Source organism: Dendrobates tinctorius, unplaced genomic scaffold (assembly GCF_039654945.1).
Source record: "Dendrobates tinctorius isolate UK_male_01 unplaced genomic scaffold, ASM3965494v1 ptg000290l, whole genome shotgun sequence".
Classification (NCBI taxonomy): domain Eukaryota; kingdom Metazoa; phylum Chordata; class Amphibia; order Anura; family Dendrobatidae; genus Dendrobates; species Dendrobates tinctorius.
The window spans coordinates 3,192,245-3,214,207 of record NW_027361957.1 but is presented as its reverse complement, the minus strand read 5'-3'; positions in this window follow the sequence as shown (position 1 = coordinate 3,214,207).

The window sequence follows — 21,963 nt, the reverse complement described above, 5'->3', positions numbered from 1 at the left end:
TCCCGATACCTTCCCTTACGTAATCTCCGGTCTTCCCAAGACCTCCTTCTCTCCTCCACACTTATTCTCTCGTCACTCAACCGCCTCCAAGACTTCTCCTGAATAGCCCCTATTCTCTGGAATTCTTTGCCCCAACAAGTTCGACTATCAACCACATTTGGATCCTTCAGACGGAACCTGAAAACCCACCTCTTCAAGAAAGCCTACAGCCTGTAATGACCCCGCTGCCTCCTTCTCTCTCACCACTACCGGTGATATCACCTCAACCAACACCGGAACTGCTGTAACCCACCAACCTACTCCTTCCCCACCATCCTGTAGCATGTAAGCCCGAAATGGCAGGGTCCTCTCTCCCCTCTGTATCAGTCTGTCATTGTTAGTTTGTTTACTGTAAGTGATATCTGTAATTTGTATGTAACCCCTTCTCATGTACAGCACCATGGAATCAATGGTGCTATATAAATAATAATAATAATAATAATAATAATAATAATAATTCGTAACCTTCTATACTGTTACTCACAAGAAAAGCATCCATTCCTTTCTTAAATTCATTTAGTGAGTGGGCCATCACCACTTCCTCAGGAAGAGAATTCCAGAGCCTCACTGCTCTCACCGTGAAGAACCCTCTTCTATGCTGGTGCAGAAATTGTCTTTCCTCCAAACGAAGAGAATGCCCCCTTGTTCTTGTCGCAGTCCTTGATACAAACAGTTCATTGGAGAGATCTCTGTATTGCCCTCTGATATACTTGTACATATATATCAGGTCTCCCCTAAGTCTTCTCTTTTCTAGAGTAAATAGACCTAGTTTTGATAACCTTTCAGGGTATTGTAGTGAACCAACTCCATTTATCATTTTAGTAGCCCGCCTTTGAACCCTTTCAAGTTCAGTAATGTCTTTCTTGAGCACCGACGTCCAAAATTGCACACAATACTCCAAGTGTGGTCTGACGAGTGATTTGTACAGAGGGAGAATTATGTTTTTATCTCGTGTCACCAGACCTCTTCTAATGCATCCCATGACCCTATTTGGTTTGGTGGCAGCTGCCTGACACTGGGCACTCCAATTTAGCTCCTTATTGACTAAGATGCCTAAGTCTTTTTCCATGTCTGATTTCCCCAGCAGTTTCCCATTTAGTAAGTAATTGTAGCATCTGTTTCTTCTTCCCATGTGCATAACCTTACACTTATCTGTGTTAAACCTCATTTGCCATTTTTCAGCCCAATTCTCCAATTTACTCAAATCTGTCTGTAGTTGCAAACTGTCCTCCTTTGTGTTAACTACCTTACATAGTTTTGTATCATCTGCAAATACTGATATTTTACTGTGTAAGCCATCCACTAGATCATTAATAAATATATTAAATAGTAGGGGGCCCAATACAGAACCCTGTGGTACCCCACTAGTAACCCTGGCCCAATCTGAGTATGCACCATTAATATCCACTCTTTGTTTACTATCACTAAGCCAGCTACCTACCCATCTACACACACTTTCCCCTAGCCCAAGCTTTCTCATCTTACTTACCAATCGTTTATGTGGGACAGTGTCAAATGCTTTAGAGAAGTCGAGATAAATGACATCCAATGATTCTCCTTGGTCCATTTGAGAGCTTACATCCTCATAGAAGCTGATCAGGTTAGTTTGACAGGAGCGATCCTTCATAAATCCATGTTGATATGGAGTTAAACATTTATTAACATTGAGATATTCCATAATGGTATCCCTTAGAAACCCTCAAAAATTTTACCCACAACAGATGTTAAGCTTACCGGCCTATAGTTTCCAGGTTCCCTTTTACACCCCTTTTTGAATATTGGTACCACATTTGCTTGCCGCCAATCAAAAGGAACAGACCCTGTTTCTATAGAGTCTTTAAATATAAGGAATAGAGGCCTGTCTATCATATTACTTAACTCCCTTAATACCCGAGGGTGAATACCATCAGGGCCTGGTGATTTGTCAATTTTAATCTTACTAAGGAGGTTCTGCACTTCTTCCTGGGTTAGGCAGGTAATACTTAACCCCTTCACGACCTTTGACGCCACATAGGCGTCATGAAAAGTCGTGGCAAAACGACCCATGACGCCTATGCAGCGTCATGAAAAGATCTCCCTCCTGCGAGTTGGGTGAGCGGGTTCAATGAAAGTTCACCCGACCCGCCGGTACAGGGGGACCTAGACTTGACCCCAGGGGGGGTGGCTTCGCCCCCCCGGGGATACGATCACTCCCAGTGACCTTTTTGTCACCCCCCTCGCATCTGATTGGAGCTAGCGTCCATGTGACGCTAGCCCTCCAATCAGATGTGGAGGGGCGGGGTAAAATCATGGCTGCCTCGTTCCTCAACTTCATCCTGTCCATGGAAGCTGAGGAACGAGGTGCCAGACTGCCGCCCTGACCTGCGATCGCCGCCGCTGTCACCGCTGTCATCGCCGCTGCCGCTGCCACCACTGCCTTCCGGTAGTATAACTTCCCCTCCACCGCCTAATTCCAGCCCCTCCCACCTCCGCTCACTCACCCCTGCCCCCTGATCCTCCCCCAGCACCCCCGATCTCTCCCCAGCACCCCCGATCTCCCCCCAGCACCGCCGATCTCACCCAGCACTCCCGATCATCCACCTGCTGTTACCTCTTCTGCGCTCCTCAGCCGCCTACTGCCTCCTGTGACTGAGAGCCCCAGTAATCACCCTCATTAACCCCTGCCCCCCCGATTAACCCCTGCCCCCCTGATTAACCCCTGCCCCCTGATTAACCCCTGCCCCACTGATTAACCCCTGCCCCCCTGATTAACCCCTGCTGCTGCAGGTCCTTTTATTTCTTTATCTCCTCCGCCACCTCCTGCCCCCCGGTGCCTGACAGCCCCCCTCTGCCCCTGGTGATCCCCCAGCACCCCTGATCATCCCCCAGCACCCTTGATCCTCCCCCAGCACTCCCGATCTCCCCCAGCACCCCCCGATCTCCCCCAGCACCCCCCGATCTCCCCCAGCACTCCCGATCATCCACCTGCTGTTACTTCTTCTGTGCTCCTCAGCCGCCTACTGCCTCCTGTGACTGAGAGCCCCAGTAATCACCCTCATTAACCCCTGCCCCCCGATTAACCCGTGCCCCCCAATTAACCCCTGCCCCCCTGATTAACCCCTGCCCCCCTGATTAACCCCTGTTGCTGCAAGTTCTTTTATTTCTTTATCTCCTCCGCCACCTTCTGCCCCCCCCGGTGCCTGACAGCCCCCCTCTGCCCCTGGTGATCCCCCAGCACCCTTGATCATCCCCCAGCACCCTTGATCCTCCCCCAGCACCCCCGATCTCCCCCAGCACCCCCGATCATCCACCTGCTGATCCACATCTGCGAGCTCCTCAGCCGCCTACTGCCTCCTGTGTCTGAGAGCCCCCTCCTGTGTCCCAGTGATCACCCTCATTAACCTCTGCCCCCCCTGATTAACCTCTGTCACCCCTGATTAACCCCTGCCACCCCTGATTAACCCCTGCCCCCTTGATTAACCCCTGATTATCCCCTGCTGCTGCAGGTTTTTTTATTTCCTTATCTCCTCAGCAACCTCCTGCCCCCGGTGCCTGACAGCCCCCCTCTGCCCCTGATCACCCCCCAGCACCCCTTATCACCCCCCAGCACCCCTCATCACCCCCCAGCACCCCTGATCACCCCCACTGTTGCTGCCGCCGCTGGTTCCGTCTCCACCTAATTCTCCTCTGCGCCCTCCTGCGCCTGACAGTCCCCTCCTGCCCCCCCCGCGCGCCTGACAGTCCCCTCCTGCCCCCCGCGCGCCTGACAGTCCCCTCCTGCCCCCCGCGCGCCTGACAGTCCCCTCCTGCCCCCTGCACGCCTGACAGTCCCCTCCTGACAGCCCATTCTCCAGTAAAAAGTTTCACCAAACACTCGCACATACACACGCACACGCACACTATAATAAAGGATTTTTACACACGCACACACACCACACACACAATGTCCCGCTCATCCCAGTCCCAAAGGGTCTACTCAGTTGAGGAGGCATATGAAATTATTGCCTCTGATACTGATAGTGATAGTGAGAGAGATGACCCCACCTTTCTCTATTCCTCCCACGCTTCCTCTTCCAGCGACACAGACTTGCCACGACCGAGATGTCGCAGGACGAGAAATCGTCCGGAGCCCAGGGAGGAAGAGTCGGAGGCCTTAGAGGAAGAGTCGGTTATCTTGGAGGAAGTCTCACAGCCAAGTGTGAGTTTCCCCCAACCTAGTGCTAGTGACGCCCAACCTAGCACTAGTGCTCCCTCCTGGACCCCCGTCCCTGAAAATTTTGCTCCACGGATTCCTGATTTTGTTCCCCAATCAGGAATCCAGTTTGAGACTGCCAACTTCAGGGAAATAGACTTTTTCAAAGTCTTTTTCTCGGAGTCAATCGTCAGTCTCATGGTGGAGCAAACAAACTTGTATGCCCAACAATTTTTGGCGGAACACCCAATTTCTTCATTCTCTACTTGGAGTCCTGTGGACTCTGTAGAAATGATTAAATATTGGGGACTGGTCCTTCACATGGGGATTGTGAAGAAACCAGAAATTCGCCAATACTGGAGTACTGATATTTTATATCAAACTCCAGTATTTGGCATGGTGATGACTCGGAAACGGTTTGAGGCTATTCATAAATTTCTTCATTTCAGGGACAACACTGAAATCCTTCCCCGCGATGACCCGAATTTTGATAGACTGTTCAAAATTCGGCCAGTCGTCGAACACTTCAACAACAAGTTTGCTGAAGTGTACATTCCCGAAAGGGAAATTTGTGTGGATGAATCCCTCATCCACTTCAAAGGGAGGCTTCAGTTCCGTCAGTACCTGCCCAGCAAAAGGACACGGTACGGGATGAAACTCTACAAGCTGTGTGAGAGTACCTCAGGGTACACTCTCAGCTTTAGAGTTTACCAAGGAAAGGACAGTAGGATCCAGCCCCCAGAATGTCCACTTGCTTTGGGGGTGAGTGGGAAAATAGTGTGGGATTTGGTCCACCCTCTGCTTGATAAAGGTTACCATCTGTACGTTGATAACTTTTATACAAGCATCACACTATTTCAATCCCTCTCTGCCAGAGCTACCGTCGCTTGCGGTACCGTGCGCAGAAACCAGAGGGGTCTCCCTTTGCCGCTAATTGAGCAGCCTCTCCGAAAGGGTGAGACTCGAGCCCAATGTAGCGGCAACATGCTTGTGGTCAAGTTCAAAGACAAAAGAGATGTCTTTGTCTTGACCACAATCCATGGTCCCGGCACCACGGCCACCACCATTCGAGGTACTCCAGTACCGGTCCACAAACCGGACTGTGTCCTGGCGTACAACCATCACATGGGGGGTTGATCTTTCTGATCAAGTCCTCCAGCCCTATAGTGCCATGCGGAAAACGAAGGTGTGGTACAAAAAACTGGCTGTGTACCTCGTACAAATGGCACTGTATAACGCATGCGTGCTATCACGATGTGCAGGCCAGAACCACTCCTTCCTTGATTTCCAGGAGGCGGTGATAAAGGCCATGATTTTTGGAGAGGAGGACGGAGCGCGCCCCAGCACCCCTGGAACTCAAGTTTCCCGTATGGTACCAGGGCAACATTTTCCCCGTGAGGAGAGAAAAAAAAAACGGTGCCGGGTATGCTATAAAAGGGGGACAAGAAGGGAAACTCGTTTCCAATGTGAAACATGTCCCGACAAACCTGGACTGTGTTTGAATGAATGCTTCAGAATTCATCACATGTCCATGGACTAAACACATCCTGACACTCCACTACAGAACTCACCCACACCAGCCTGACATACACAACACCACACCACACACACCAACCTGACGTACACCACACCACACACACCAACCTGATGTAGTATCAGGTTGGTATGTGTGGCGTAGTGTACGTCAGGTTGGTGTGTGTGTGTGTGGCGTAGTGTACATCAGGTTGGTGTGTGTGTGTGGTGTGTACTACACCACACACACCAACCTGACGTACACTACGCCACACACACCAACCTGATGTATCAGATTGGTATGTGTGGCGTAGTGTACGTCAGGTTGGTGTGTGTGTGTGGCATAGTGTACGTCAGGTTGGTGTGTGTGTGGTGTATACTATACCACACACACCAACCTGACGTACACCACACCACACACCAACCTGATGTACACTACGCCACACACACCAACCTGATGTAGTGTCAGGTTGGTATGTGTGGGGTAGTGTACGTCTGGTTGTTGTGTGTGTGTGGCATAGTGTACATCACGTTGGTGTGTGGTGTATACTATACCACACACACCAACCTGACGTACACTACACCACACCACACACCAACCTGACGTACACTACGCCACACACACCAACCTGATGTAGTGTCAGGTTGGTATGTGTGGCGTAGTGTATGTCAGGTTGGTGTGTGTGTGGCGTAGTGTACGTCAGGTTGGTGTGTGTGTGTGTGGTGTGTACTACACCACACACACCAACCTGACGTACACTACACCACACACCAACCTGACGTACACTACGCCACACACACCAACCTGATGTAGTGTCAGGTTGGTATGTGTGGCGAAGTGTACGTCAGGTTGGTGTGTGTGTGTGTGGCGTAGTGTACGTCAGGTTGGTGTGTGTGGTGTATACTATAACACACACAACAACCTGACGTACACTACACTACACCACACCACACACCAACCTGACGCACACTACGCCACACACACCAACCTGATGTAGTGTCAGGTTGGTATGTGTGGCGAAGTGTACGTCAGGTTGGTGTGCGTGTGTGGTGTAGTGTACGTCAGGTTGGTGGGTGTGTGGTGCATACCCTACCACACACACCAACCTGACGTACACTACATACTTTCCATAAGCGACCTGGTGTCCGCTAATGATTGGAGCTAACTTTCCATTCAAAAAGTCAAATGGCGCTCCTTCCCTCTAGGGCCCTGCCGTGCGCCCAAACAGTGGTTTATGATAACATATGAGGTATCAGTGTACTCAGGAGAAATTGCCCAACAAATTTTAGGATCCATTTAATCCTGTTGCCCATGAAAAAATGAAAAAATGTAGGCAAAAAGAATTTTTTTGTGAAAAAAAAAGTACTTTTTCATTTTTACAGATCAATTTGTGAATTACCTGGGGGTTCAAAGTGCTCACTATGCATCTAGATAAGTTCGTTGGGGTGTCTAGTTTCCAAAATGGGGTCACTTGTGGGGGTACTCCAATGTTTAGGCACACAGGGGCAGTCCAAACACGACATGGTGTCCGCTAACTATTGGAGCTAATTTTCCAGTCCAAAAGTCAAATGGCGCTCCTTCCCTCCAGGACCCTGCCGTGCGCCCAAACAGTGGTTTATGACTACATATGAGGTATCAGTGTACTCAGGAGAAATTGCCCAACAAATTTTAGGATCCATTTAATCCTGTTGCCCATGAAAAAATGTAGGCAAAAAGAATTTTTTTGTGAAAAAAAAAGTACTTTTTCATTTTTACAGATCAATTTGTGAATTACCTGGGGGTTCAAAGTGCTCATTATGCATCTAGATAAGTTCGTTGGGGTGTCTAGTTTCCAAAATGGGGTCACTTGTGGGGGTACTCCAATGTTTAGGCACACAGGGGCAGTCCAAACACGACATGGTGTCCGCTAACTATTGGAGCTAATTTTCCATTCCAAAAGTCAAATGGCGCTCCTTACCTCCAGGACCCTGCCGTGCGCCCAAACAGTGGTTTATGACTACATATGAGGTATCAGTGTACTCAGGAGAAATTGACCAACAAATTTTAGGATCCATTTAATCCTGTTGCCCATGAAAAAATGAAAAAATGTAGGCAAAAAGAATTTTTTTGTGAAAAAAAAGTACTTTTTCATTTTTACAGATCAATTTGTGAATTACCTGGGGGTTCAAAGTGCTCACTATGCATCTAGATAAGTTCGTTGGGGTGTCTAGTTTCCAAAATGGGGTCACTTGTGGGGGTACTCCAATGTTTAGGCACACAGGGGCAGTCCAAACACGACATGGTGTCCGCTAACTATTGGAGCTAATTTTCCATTCCAAAAGTCAAATGGCGCTCCTTCCCTCCAGGACCCTGCCGTGCTCCCAAACAGTGGTTTATGACTACATATGAGGTATCAGTGTACTCAGGAGAAATTGCCCAACAAATTTTAGGATCCATTTAATCCTGTTGCCCATGAAAAAATGTAGGCAAAAATAATTTTTTTTTGAAAAAAAAAGTACTTTTTCATTTTTACAGATCAATTTGTGAATTACCTGGGGGTTCAAAGTGCTCATTATGCATCTAGATAAGTTCGTTGGGGTGTCTAGTTTCCAAAATGGGGTCACTTGTGGGGGTACTCCAATGTTTAGGCACACAGGGGCAGTCCAAACACGACATGGTGTCCGCTAACTATTGGAGCTAATTTTCCATTCCAAAAGTCAAATGGCGCTCCTTCCCTCCAGGGCCCTGCCGTGCGCCCAAACAGTGGTTTATGACTACATATGAGGTATCAGTGTACTCAGGAGAAATTGCTCAACAAATTTTAGGATCCATTTTATCCTGTTGCCCAGGTGAAAATGAAAACATTGATGCTAAAAAAAAAATTTTGTTGGAAAAATTAAAATGTCCTTTTTTTCCTTCCACGTTGCTTTAGTTCCTGTGAAGCACCTGAAGGGTTAATAATCTTCTTAAATGTAGTTTTGAGTAGCTTGAGGGGTGCAGTTTTTAGAATGGTGTCACTTTTGGGTATTTTCTGCCATATAGACCCCTCAAAATGACTTTAAATGTGAGGTGGTCCCTAAAAAAATGGTTTTGTAAATTTTGTTGTAAAAATGAGAAATCACTGGTTAACTTTTAACCCTTATAACTTCCTAACAAAAAAAAATGTTGTTTCCAAAATTGTGCTGATGTAAAGTAGACATGTTGGAAATGTTATTTATTAACTAGTTTGTGTCACATAACTCTCTGGTTTAACAGAATAAAAATTAAAAAATTGAAAATTGCAAAATTTTCAAAATTTTCGCTAAATTTCCATTTTTTTCACAAATAAACGCAAAAAATTTCAACCTAAATTTACCACTAACATGAAGCCCAATATGTCACGAAAAAACAATCTCAGAATCGCTAAGATGCGTTGAAGCGTTCCTGAGTTATTACCTCATAAAGGGACACTGGTCAGAAATGCAAAAAATGGCCAGGTCATTAAGGTCAAAATAGGCTGGGTCATGAAGGGGTTAATGGGGAGTTTACATTATCACTCTGCATTTCCCCTGGCAAATCCTTTTTCTGTGTGAACACTGTTGAGAAAAAAGTATTTAAAACATTTGCTTTTCCCACATCGCTCTCTATGATTTCACGCTCATTGTTCTTTAAAGGGCCGACACCATCAATTTTAATCATTTTACTGTTAATATAATTAAAGAATAGTTTGGGGTTTGTTTTACTTTCCTTAGCAATGAGTCTCTCAGTTTCTGTTAGGGCTGGCGAAACGCACCAAATTATAAAATAATAGTAGGTGCGTTCGCAGCCCGGGTCCACCGTGCAGAGGTGGTACACTGCCACTAGGCAATGGCGGAAGAATAGAGCGGCGTAAAAACAGTCACACATGGGTTACGTCACCCAATGTGAACAGGTGCGAACTCTGTTAATGCACAGAGTCGCACAACCGCTGAACATAGATGCCGGAGCCTGTTTAGCTCACAGAGCCCAACCAAAAGAGCGCACAGTGTATGGCCACAGAACTCTACCCCAAGGACACGGGGTTAGAGTCCCTCTAGGCCCACTGAGCGTGCGGCGTCGCTGCCGCGAGCGCCGCTATAGACGCTGGCTATGAAGTGGAGCATGTGCACTGAGGCGTGCCGAGTCCCTGGTGAGGACTGATGCCTGACTCAACCTCTGTCCTACCTACACCTAAGCCTGGGAGCTAGCAGGCTAGGCTGCACAACACATGCGTACCAAGGGTAGGGGTTTCTTAATGAGTCATTCACCAGAGACATTCATACGTGCATACCTCACTCACTCCACATAGTCTGCAAATACAGTCTATCCTAGCACATGGCCAAGCGGCCATGCGAATCTTTTATAGCCGCGAGCGTCCAGGACCTTCCTGGCTTCTTGGATGGGCCAATCCGAACACGAGCAGGACCTGAGCACTTGACCTTCGATTTCCAACGGGAGATCACTCCACGGGCATGCTCAGTGGCCTGACATGGGGACTTAAGGCCCCGTCTCACTAAGCAATCTCGGTAGCGAGATCGCTGCTGAGTCACAACTTTTGTGACGTAACAGCGATCTCACCAGCGAGATTGCTGTGTGTGACAGCGATCAGCGAGCGGCCCCCCTGCCGGTATCGCTGATCGCTGCAAGAAATCTCTGGACATTTCTTTGGTCGCTGGTCTCCCGCTGGCCAGCACGCATCGCTGTGTGTGACAGCGGGAGACCAGCGATCAGGTGTAAAAAAAATAATAAAAAAAATAAAAAATATAGTTATTCTCACCTTCCGAAGTCCCGTGCAGGCATCCTGCCTCTCTCCACGCTCCGGTCCCAGTGCTCCTTTGCACGAATGACCGTGAGACTTTGTTATCCCGCGAGACCGTGACATCTCGCGGTCATTCGTGCAAAGGATCACTGGGACCGGAGCGTGGAGAGAGGCGGGATGGCTGAACGCGACGTCGGAAGGTGAGAATAACTATATTTTTTATTTTGATTCTATTTTTTACAGGATTTTTTTTACACCAGCGATCACATAGCGACTTACCAGCGATCCTGACACCTTCATATCGGTGTCGGGATCGCTGGTATGTCGCTTAGTGAGACGGGGCCTTTAGTCCCTGGAGAATCTCGCTGCTGAGCAGCATGTATTGCCATAGATGTGCCAGAGGTGGCAGCAGCAAGCAAACCCACGGAGCTGGTCTGGGCAGAGAGCCTGGACTGATGAACCTCCTCTGCAGCTGGAGAGGAATGGGAGACCACTGGAAGTAAGGCTTGGGAATCTCGCTGTGCAGCGACAGGAATCTGACGCCTAACAGTTTCCACTTTTGCTAAATGTATTTGTTTTTTTACACATTTTATTTTTTTATCTATAACGTTTTAATGCTTCTTCATTGCCTTCTTGTTTTAGCTTCCTAAATGCCTTGTTCTTGTTATTTATTGCCCTTTTTACATCCTTATTTAGCCACATTGGTGTTCTCCTGTTCCTAGCCCTTTTATTTCTGTATGGTATGGCTAGCTCGCAGTGGGTGTGTAAAACTGATTTAAATATTTCCCATTTATTTTCTGTGCTCCTATTTTTGAGGACATTGCCCCAATCAATTCGGCGAAGGTCCTCTCTAAGCTGATCAAACTTTGCTTTCCTGAATTTCAGCATTTTTGTAACCCCCTCCCAGGGCACCTTACTGAAGGACAAGTGGAATTGTATTACATTGTGGTCACTATTCCCTAGGTGCCCATCGACTCGTACTTCTGTTATTCTATCTGGCCTGTTGCTTAAAATTAAGTCCAGAAGGGCTGTCCCTCTAGTTGGGCCCTGCACAAGTTGTGACAGATAATTATCCTTGGTCACTGACAGAAATTGGTTTCCTTTCTGAGATACGCAGGTTTCAGTTTCCCAGTCTATGTCGGGGTAGTTGAAGTCCCCCATAATAATCACCTCATTGTGATTTGCTGCTTCGTCTATTTGTTTCAATAATACATTTTCAGTGGTTTCTGTTATATTTGGTGGCTGATAACAAACCCCTATGAGAATTTTATTACTTTTCTCTCCTTGTATCTCCACCCATAGAGACTCCACTTCTTCATTTCCCTCTTGTACATCTTCTCTTAGTGTGGGCTTTAAAGTGGACTTTATATATAGACAGACTCCACCCCCTTTCCTTTTTTTTACGATCCCTCCTAAACAAATCATATCCTTGCAAGTTAGTCGCCCAGTCATAGCTGTCGTCTAACCATGTCTCAGTTATTCTTACTATGTCCACTATCTGTGGAGGAGCTGAAGATGAATTGTGGAAATGTGCTTTCATTTTAGATGTGGATGCTTGAGGGAGGGAAGGGTTGGGGTTACTGCAAGGGCACATTATGCCTAGTATAAAAAATGCACATAGATAAGGCTTGCATAGGATGCCAGTCACACAGGCAAGTGTAATGCAAAGTGTCTGTCTTGTAACCTATTAATGACGCCCATAGTATTATCAGGGGGGCTGCTCCAGCACTATAATATGCAACACACAGTGACAGACGACCCAATGGACCAAGCCAACAGAAAGAGGCCCGGCTGCCAATACCTCATTTAATGTACTCATTGTATGCATTAATCTTTTCCACTTATCATATCAGTTTTTGCAAGATGCAGCCGGGCCTCTTTCTGTTGGCTTGGTCTATTGGGGTGTCTGTCACTGTGTGTTGCATATTATAGTGCTGGAGCAGCCTGCCTGATAATACTATGGGCGTCATTAATAGGTTGCAAGCCAGACACTTTGAATCACACTTGTCTGTGTGACTGACTTGCATCCTATGCAAGTCTTATCTATGTGCATTTTTTCTACTGGGCAACCAACCCCTCCATGGTCTGGTAGGTGTGGAGTGGATGTTTTTATCAGTAGTTTGCACCTGTGCTGCCCCTTGCCTTTATTAGTGGAGGCCAGCTGCATCCTGTTATATGTGCATTTGTCATCAGACAGGGTTCAGAGACAACCTTTGGACATGAATTCTTGTCCTGACATCTGGACAAAGTGAAGAAGAGAATAAAAAAAGGAGAAAGACTCCAATCAGAGAAAATATTGTCTATAAGTTATCTTTATTAAAATGTTTATTTGTGATATGGACTATGATTCATCATTTCTGTTGGTCCTGTGCAGTCAGATGAGGACTGATAACAACTGATACTGGGACTGATTTCAAAAATGCACAGTATCTCCTTACCGTTGTTAAGGACACACTGGGAATTATAGGTTCATGCTATAAAATTGTAAATGGGGCAGACCTGACTTTTCAATTGATCACTGTACTATGCTTTGTGCTGTATGTATGTACTGATGGTGGTTCCTGTTGCTTGCATTAATATTCTGGCAGTGGATCTGGTTCTCAATTCATGTACTGATGGTGGTTCTGGCATTGCATTCATGCACTGAATGTGCTTCTGGCCCTACATTCATGCATTGACAGTGGTTTTAATTCTGTACTCATGTACTAATGGTAGTTCTCATACTGCATTCATGTACTAGTGGTGATACTGGGACCACACTCATGTGCTTGCGGTGATACTGATCTTGTACAGATGTGGCAATCCATAATGTGCTTAATGTCGATGTTAAAACTTAAGAATCTTTAGAACTTAGAGACTTGAGATTATGAGTAGGATTTGGCAAGCTTCTGCTCCCAAAACTCAGTTTAAGTTAGTGTGTGTTCATGAATAGGCAAAAATGAAGGTGGCACTCACCGTTCCCATTAGAAGACTTTTATTTCATCTGTTAAAAAACATGGAACTGGGGAGAAGTGTGGAGGGAAGGATGAACGGACATTGGACCCGTTGAAGTGCAATCAGTGCAAAACAGCCGTTGTCCTTTCATCCTGCTCTTCACACTTCTCCCCAGCTCCGTGTTTTTTTAACTAATAAGACTTATTTCAACAGAAATGGTGAATTCCACTTTAATTTTATTGCAATATTGAGGCTGAATAACCGGCAGTGGACAATTGCAGTGTTGAGGCAGAAGACCCGGCAGTGGAGAATTGCAGTGTTGATGCTGAAGAACCTGCATTGGAGAATTGCTGTGTTGAGCCTGAAGAAGCTGCGGTGGAGAATTGCAGTGTTGAGGCTGAAGAAGCTGCATTGGAGAATTGCAGTGTTGAGGCTGAAGACCCAGCAGTGGAGAATTGCAGTGTTGAAGCTGAAGACCCGGCAGTGGAGAATTGCAGTGTTGAGGCAGAAGACCTGGCAGAGGAGAATTGCAGTATTGAGGCTGAAGAACCTGCATTGTAGAATTGCAGTGTTGAGCCTGAAGAACCTGCAGTTGAGAATTGCAGTGTTGAGGCTGAAGAACCTGCACTGGAGAATTGCAATATTGAATCTGAAGAACCTGCAGTGGAGAATTGCATTGTTGAGGCTGAAGATTCTACAATGGAGAACTGCAATGTTGAGACTTTCCAGACGGTGTTTGAAAGGGTCGCCAAGAGGGAGAAATTCCCATCAGAGCAGTGGGCAGAGGTACTGGCACCATTCTTGATGGGGGAATCCCAGAAAGCAGACTATGATTTAGCTTTGCAGGATGCTAAAGAGTATGGCAAGTTAAAAATGGAGATTCTTGCACGCTTGGGAGCAACAATGGCTATCAGGGTACAGCGGGTTTACCGTTGGGTGTATATCCAAGACAAACCACCGCGCTCCAAATGTTTGACTTGTTGCATCTGGTGCAGAAGTGGATGCAGCCATAGTCCTCTATGCCTGCGCAGATGGTAGAATGGGTGTTGATGAACCGGTTTGTGCACTCCCTGCAGAGGCCGGAACAAACTTGGGTTGCTCAGTGTGATCCCTGGAATGCCGATGAACTGGTTGGAATGCTCGAGAGATACCAGGGGATGGAAAGTTCTGTCGGAAAGCAGCCCACTGTATACTGGGGGTCACAAAAGGGGGTGGAGACCCAAAAGGGGGTAGGGCACTCATACTGTTTGCCTATGCAGTGAGTGCAAGAGCTGCCAAAAAATTGGAGCCACTTCAATGCCCCTTTGAAGAGACGTAGAGGAGGGCCTCATGAAAAAAGGTTTCAATTATAAAGGAGCGAGTCTCCTATACTTGTAATGCCCTTACACTAAGTGTATGGGCTGACAAACATTTCCCCCTTGGGGGGAATACATGAACAACCATATAAAATTTTTTGTTACAGGCATCATAAGCACCCTTTAAAAAATTATGTGGGTATTGCATCACGGACTACGGTCACCCTGGTGATCTAGTGGTGTAGGATGATGATGATGAGTAGAAGGAGGAGGACAACAGCAAATAGCCAAAATCAGGAAGAGTATACCTAGGTGTGGGTGAGAAGAGTTACATGGGAATAGACCTCCCAAAAAAGACACTGGATTTGAGTTTTTGTTGCGCTGCTATCATTCAGTGATGTAGAGAAGTCTGGCCCAATCCAGCCCTTGTTCATTTTTATAATAGTCAGCCTGTCAGCATTTTCAGTTGACAGGCGGATGCACTTATCAGTTATAATTTCACCAGTGACACAAAAAGCACGTTCTGACAAAACGCTAGTGGGAGGGCAGGCCAGGACCTCCAAGGCGTAGAGAGTCAGTTCATGCCACGTGTCCAGCTTTGAGACCAATAATGATAAAGCACAGAGGAGTCACGGAGGACATTGGTACGGTCAGCATACCTACTAATTCAGCATCTTCCCAAACTTTGCCCTCTTTGTGAGAGTACCAGCGCCTCAGGGCCTGTGTGATGGTATGGTCTGAGAAAACTGTCCCAGAACTTTGAGAGTGTTCTCCTGCCTCTGCTGGATTGGAGTTGTCTCTCTCGCCTAAACTCCTTGGTTGTCCAAAGAACTGTGACCTCTACCACCAGCATTTTCAGATGGGAATTCTTTTAATAATTCGGCAACAAGGGCCTTCTGGTACTGCCTCATTTTAGTAGACCTGTCCGCCTCGGGAATAAGTGATAGAAAGTTCTTCTTGTAGCATGAGTCTAGAAGTGTCACCAACCAGTAATGTCTGTCACCCAAAATTTTAAGAATGCAAGGGTCACGGGAAAGGCAGCGTAGCATAAACTCAGCCATGTGTGCCAGACTGCTGACAAGCAAGACTTCCGTGTCCTCACCAAGAGGATGACTGAACATGCTCTCCTCCTCCTCATCCCTGTCCTCAGGCCATCCACGCTGAACAGATGGTCTGACAGATTTGCAGGTAAGACAGTCAATATCGCATGAAACTAGCTCCTGTTCTTCCTCCTCCTCTTCCTCATTGTCACCCAATCCATGTTGGGATTAGATGAAGCTGGGCTGTATGTAATCACCTTGTAAGGTTCCTTGCGTCATCTCATCGTGCTCCGCCTGCAATGCATCTTCTTTGATTGTGAGCAGAGGAGAACGTTTCAGATGACAGAGAAGTAGGATGGTGACACTAATTATGGCATCATCGCTGCTCACCATCTTGGTGGAGTTCTCAAAGTTTTGGAGGATGGTACATATGTCTGACATCCATGTCCACTCGTGAGGTCTTATGTGTGGAGTCTGAACTGAATACCGACGGTCTTGTTGATGCTGGTAGTCAATTATTGCCCTCTTCTTCTCACAAATCCATCCCAACATCTGCAGAGTAGAGTTCCAGCATGTGGGGACATCACATACCAGTCGGTGAGCTGATAGCTGCAAATGGTGCTGAAGCACAGCAAGGGCGGTGGAAGCTGTAGCTAACTTTCTAAAATGGGCACACAGGTGGTGTAGATTCACAAGCAGATTTGGGATCTCCAGGTAGGTTTTGAGAAACTGCTGAACCATGAGGTTAAGCACATGGGCCAGGCATGGTACGTGTGTGAGCTTGCCCTGCCTCAGAGCTGCCACCAGGTTCCGGCCATTGTCACACATGATTATGCCTGGCTGTTGGTTTAGCGGTGTCAGCCACAGATTTTGGAGATGGAGACTGAAGAGGAGGAGGTGCAGGAGCTGTAGACTGTGGGGGCAACCCTGATTGACGTGTTCCATCCAAGGTCTGACTGGGTCCCGGCTTTCACTATGCTAACCCAGTGTTCCATCAGCGAAATGTACCATTCCTGCCCACAAGCACTTGTCCATGTGTCCATGGTTAGGTGGACTTTCACAGTAACTGCATTGTTCAGCGCACGGCTAATGTTGTGGGACACGTGCTTGTGTAATGCGGGAACGGCACACCGTGAGAAATATTGGCAGCTAGGGACTGAGTACTGAGGGACTTCCGCCGCCATCAGATTGCGGAAAGCTTCCATCTCCATGAGCATAAAAGGCAACATTTCAAGCACATGCAGTTGAGAAATGTGTGAATTTAGTAGAGTGACCTGTAGAATGTTGGCTGCATATTTGCGTTTGCATTCCAAGGTTTGTGGTATGGACAAGTGAACCCTGCACTGGGACAAGCATGTGAACATGCTTGTTCATGGTGCTAGTTGACTTTGTGCAATGACAGGCACAGGGCAGGAGGTATCTTCACATGCACCATGGACAGGGGATTGGCTTGCACGCACAAGAGCAGAAGAAGCAGTGGTGTCACCTGATGCTGGAACTTTTGTTTGGTGCCATTCCAATGAGATTTATAAAGATGACTGCTTGAAGAGAACATGCAAATTTCCACAGTCATTGATGATATGGGGCTGCATGTCAGGTAAAGGCACTGGGGAGATGGCTCTCATTAAATCTTCAATAAATGCACAAGTTTATGTTGATATTTTGGACACTTTTCTTATCCCATCAATTGAAAGGATGTTTGGGGATGATGAAATCATTTTTCAAGATAATGCATCCTGCCATAGAGCAAAAACTGTAAAACACACATAAGATCAATGTCGGCCTGCAAATAGTCCAGATCTCAATCCAATTGAAAATCTTTGGTGGAAGTAGAAGAAAATGGTCCATTGTTATGATTGAGTCACCATAGGAGGCAGACACAAAAATAGAAGCTACGTCCAGAAAACCAGAGAAGTTGGCAACTATCAGATTGCAGACCCCTGAACTTATCAACACAACTAGCAGTAGCCGTGGGGGGTTCCTACGATGCCCTAGACCCCTCGATCACAGCCGGAGCGCTAAATAGCCTAAAGACAGAAAAGGAAATCTAAACTGCCCCAGAGCAGACCCCAAAGTAAAAGGCAGCCCCCAACATATAATGACGGTGAAGCAAGATGAAAAAACACTCACACAGATAGAAAGATAGGCTGAGCAAACGATGGGGCCCAAGCTAGCTAAACAGAACAGGAAAGGAAGGTTGCTCTCTGCAATCTGCCAAAACCCTATCAAAGACATAAGCCAACAAGCTGATATGAAAAAGACCCTGAAGCAGCTAGGCTTCAAAAACTAAATCAGCACTCAGGTATTTTCAGAAGACAGAGCTAAAGGAATTCAGCACACCCCAGCAGGGAATGGCAGAAATCCAGAAAAACAAAGCAAAACAAAGTCTAAGCACAAATGCAAAAGGCCGAGCAGAAAACTTAGCTTTAGAGGAGCAGGAATTCAGACTGGTCTCCAAGGATCCCACAGAGAAATCACCTGCAGGGCAGAAGGGCATCGGCAGCCTTATATCCAGTCAGTAACTCCACTCAGCTAGTCATCATCATCAGACCCAGGTGCCTGACAATCAGGCTCACTACCTTTCCCTACCAGAAGAGGGAGTTCCTCGGGCCTCAGTAGTGAAGGAGAAAATGAACTCACAACAGTCCATGACAAGGCTCCAACCTGCAAAGCTTATCTGGCAACAGCAATCAGAGAAAGTTGGAGACAGATTGATGAAGAGTGCTGTTTGACACTCATTAGGTCCATGCCTCAGAGACTGCAAGCTGTTATAAAAGCCAGAGGTGGTGCAACAAAATACTAGTGATGTGTTGGAGTGTTTTTTTGTTGGTTTGTTTTTCATGACTCCATAATTTTTTCCCTCAGAATTGAGTGATTCCATAATTTTTCCCTTATGCTTGGTTAAAAAAAAAATAACCATTACTGACTACCACATTTTTTGTTCTTGATTTCTTTTAGTGTTTCTTAAAGCCAAAAAGTTGCCATTTGAAATTACTTTAGTTTTGTGCAATGTCTTTGATCTGCTTTTTTTCTACAAAATTAAACAACTGAATGAGCATCCTCCAAGGCCGATGATTCCATAATTTTTGCCAGGGGTTGTAGAATCACTTCCCACAACCAAGCACCTACAACTGGCCTCTGTATTCAGGTGGCGTGTGCATGCATCTAATATAAGATTATTTAAAGCAAAGAAGAGGACTCAACAAATAATTTATAACAATGCGAGCAATTTAGTAAGAAATCATTTGTTTTAAGTTTCTAGATTATGTTGTTTTCTCTAAAAACATAAAAAAGTTAATTTAGGATGAGACCAAGAAATCTAGGTACAATCGCATCCAAATGGCAAGCACTTGCAATTGGCCCCCATAGTCAGGTGGCATGGGTATGCATCTAATATCAGACTATTGGAGCAATAATGCATGCTCAAAAAAGTATTTTAACCCCTTTACAATTCTGACCAGTGTCACTTTATGAGGTCAAAACTCTGCAACACTGCAATAGATCACACTGATTCTGAGAAGGTTGCTTTGTGACATATTGTACCTCACGAAAGTGGTAAAATAACTTTGACATGACTTGATTTTATTTGTGAAAAAACAGAAATTTGGTGAAAATTTGGAAAATTTTGCAATTTTCAAACTTTGCATTCTTATGCCCTTAACTCAGATGTGTCACACAAAATAGTTAATAAATAACATTTCCCACATGTCTATTTACATCAGCACAATTTTGTAAAACAATTTTTTTTGTTTAGAAGTTGTAAGGGTTAAAGTTGACCAGCGAGTTCTCATTTTTCTAAGAAAATTTTCAAAACCATTTTTTAGAGACTACATTACATTTGATGTGATTTTGAGGAGCCCATATGACAGAAAATACCCAAAAGTGACACCAGTCTAAAAACTGCACTCCTCAAGGTGCTCAAAGCCTCATTCAAAAAGTGTATTAACTCTTCAGGTGCTTCTCAGGAATTTTTAAAATGTGCAAAAAAATGAAAATGTAAACTTTTTTCACAAAATTTATTTTAAACCAAAGGGTTTTTTTTTGTGTTTTTTTTCTATGTTGAGCTGCGAATGATAAAATTGATAACGCAGCCTTATTCTTCGGGTCAGAACAATTACAGAGAAGGCACATTTATATAGTTTTTATGTTTTGACGATTTTACACAATAAAACCTATTTTATAGAAAAAATTTTTTTGCATCGCTGAGAGCATCTGAGAGCTAGAACGTTTTCATTTTTCTGCTGGTAGAGCTATATGATAGCTAACTTTTTGTGGGATAAGATGATGTTTTCAGGGGTGCCATGTTTATTTATATTCTTTTTTTGATCGCGTTTTATTCCACTTTTTTTTGGGCAGTATGATGATAAAGTATTGTTCTTTGCCTTATTTTTTTCTTTTACGGTGTTCACTATAGGAGTTAAATAATAGGACAGTTTTATAGGTTGGGTGGTTCTAGGCGCGGCGTTACCAAATATGTATACTTTTATTGTTTATATATCTTTTTTACAAAAATATTTATTTATGAGTACAATATGTATATATATATATATACATATATACAGTGGGTACGAAAAGTGTTCAGAACCCTTTACATTTTTCACTCTTTGTTTCATTGCAGCCATTTGGTAAATTCAAACAAGTTTATTTTTCTCTTGTTACTGTACACTCTGCACCCCATCTTGATGGAAAAAAGCAGAAGTGTAGAAATTTTTGCAAATATATTAAAAACGAAAAACTGAAATATCACATGGTCATAAGTATTCAGACCCTTTGCTCAGTATTGAGTAGAAGCACCCTTCTGAGCTAGTACATGAGTCTTCTTGGGAATGATGCAACAAGTTTTTCACACCTGAATTTGGGGATCTTTTGCCATTCTTCCTTGCAGATCCTTTCCAGTTCCGTCAGGTTGGATGGTGAATGTTGGTGGACAGCCATTTTCAGGTCTCTCCAAAGATGCTCAATTAGCTTTAGGTCAAGGCTTTGGCTGGGCCAGTTAAGCATGGTCACAAAGTTTTTCTGAAGCCATTCCTTTGTTATTTTAGCTGTGTGCTTAGGGTAATTGTCTTGTTGGAAGGTGAACCTTTGGCCATGTCTGAGGTCCAGAGTACTCTGGAAGAGGTTTTCATCCAGGATATCTCTGTACTTGGCCACATTCATGTTTCCTTCAATTGAAACCAATCATCCTGTCCCTGCAGATGAAAAACACCCCCATAGCATGATGCTGCCACCACCGTGTTTCACTGTTGGTATTGTATTTGGCAGGTGATGAGCAGTGCCTGGTTTTCTCCACATATACCGCTTAGAATTATCACCAAAAAGTTCTCTCTTCATTTCATCAGACCAGAGAATCTTATTTCTCATAGTCTGTGAGTCCTACATGTGTTTTTTAACAAACTCTATGCGGGCTTTCATATGTCTGGCACTGTGGAAATGCTTCCGCCTGCCACTCTGCCATAAATGCCCAATTGGTGGAGGGTTGCAGTGATAGTTGACTTTGTGGAACTTTCTCCCATCTACCTACTGCATCTGTGGAGCTCAGCCATAGTGATCTTGGGGATCTTCTTTACCTCTCTCATCAAGGCTCTTCTCCCATGATTGCTCAGTTTGGCAGGACAACCAGGTCTAGGTAGACTTTTGGTGTTCCCAAATTTCTTCCATTTAAGGATTATAGAGGGCACTGTGCTCTTAGGAACCTTGAGTACTGCAGAAATTCTTTTGTAACCTTGACCAGATGTGTGCCTTGCCACAATCCTGTCTATGAGTTCCTTGGCCAGTTTCTTTTACCTCATGATTCTCATTTTGTCTGACATGCATTGTGAGCTGTGAGGTCTTATATAGATATGTGTGTGCCTTTCCAAATCAATTCCTATCAATTTAATTTAACATAGCTGGACTCCAATGTAGGAGTAGAATCATCTCAAGGAGGATCACAAGGAAATGGACAGCATGTGACTTTAATATGAGTGTCTGAGCAAATGGTCTGAATACTTATGACCATATGATATTTCAGTTTTTTTTAATAAATTTGAAAAAATTTCTACATTTTGTTTTTTTTTCATTATCGATGGGGTGCAGAGTGTACATTAATGAGAAAAAATGAACTTTTTTGAATTTAGCAAATGGCTGCAATGAAACAAAGAGTGAAAAATTTAAAGGGGTCTGAATATTTTCTGCACCCACTATATATATATTTATTTTTATATAGTGGTGTAATGACCACTGTGTCCACTAGGGGG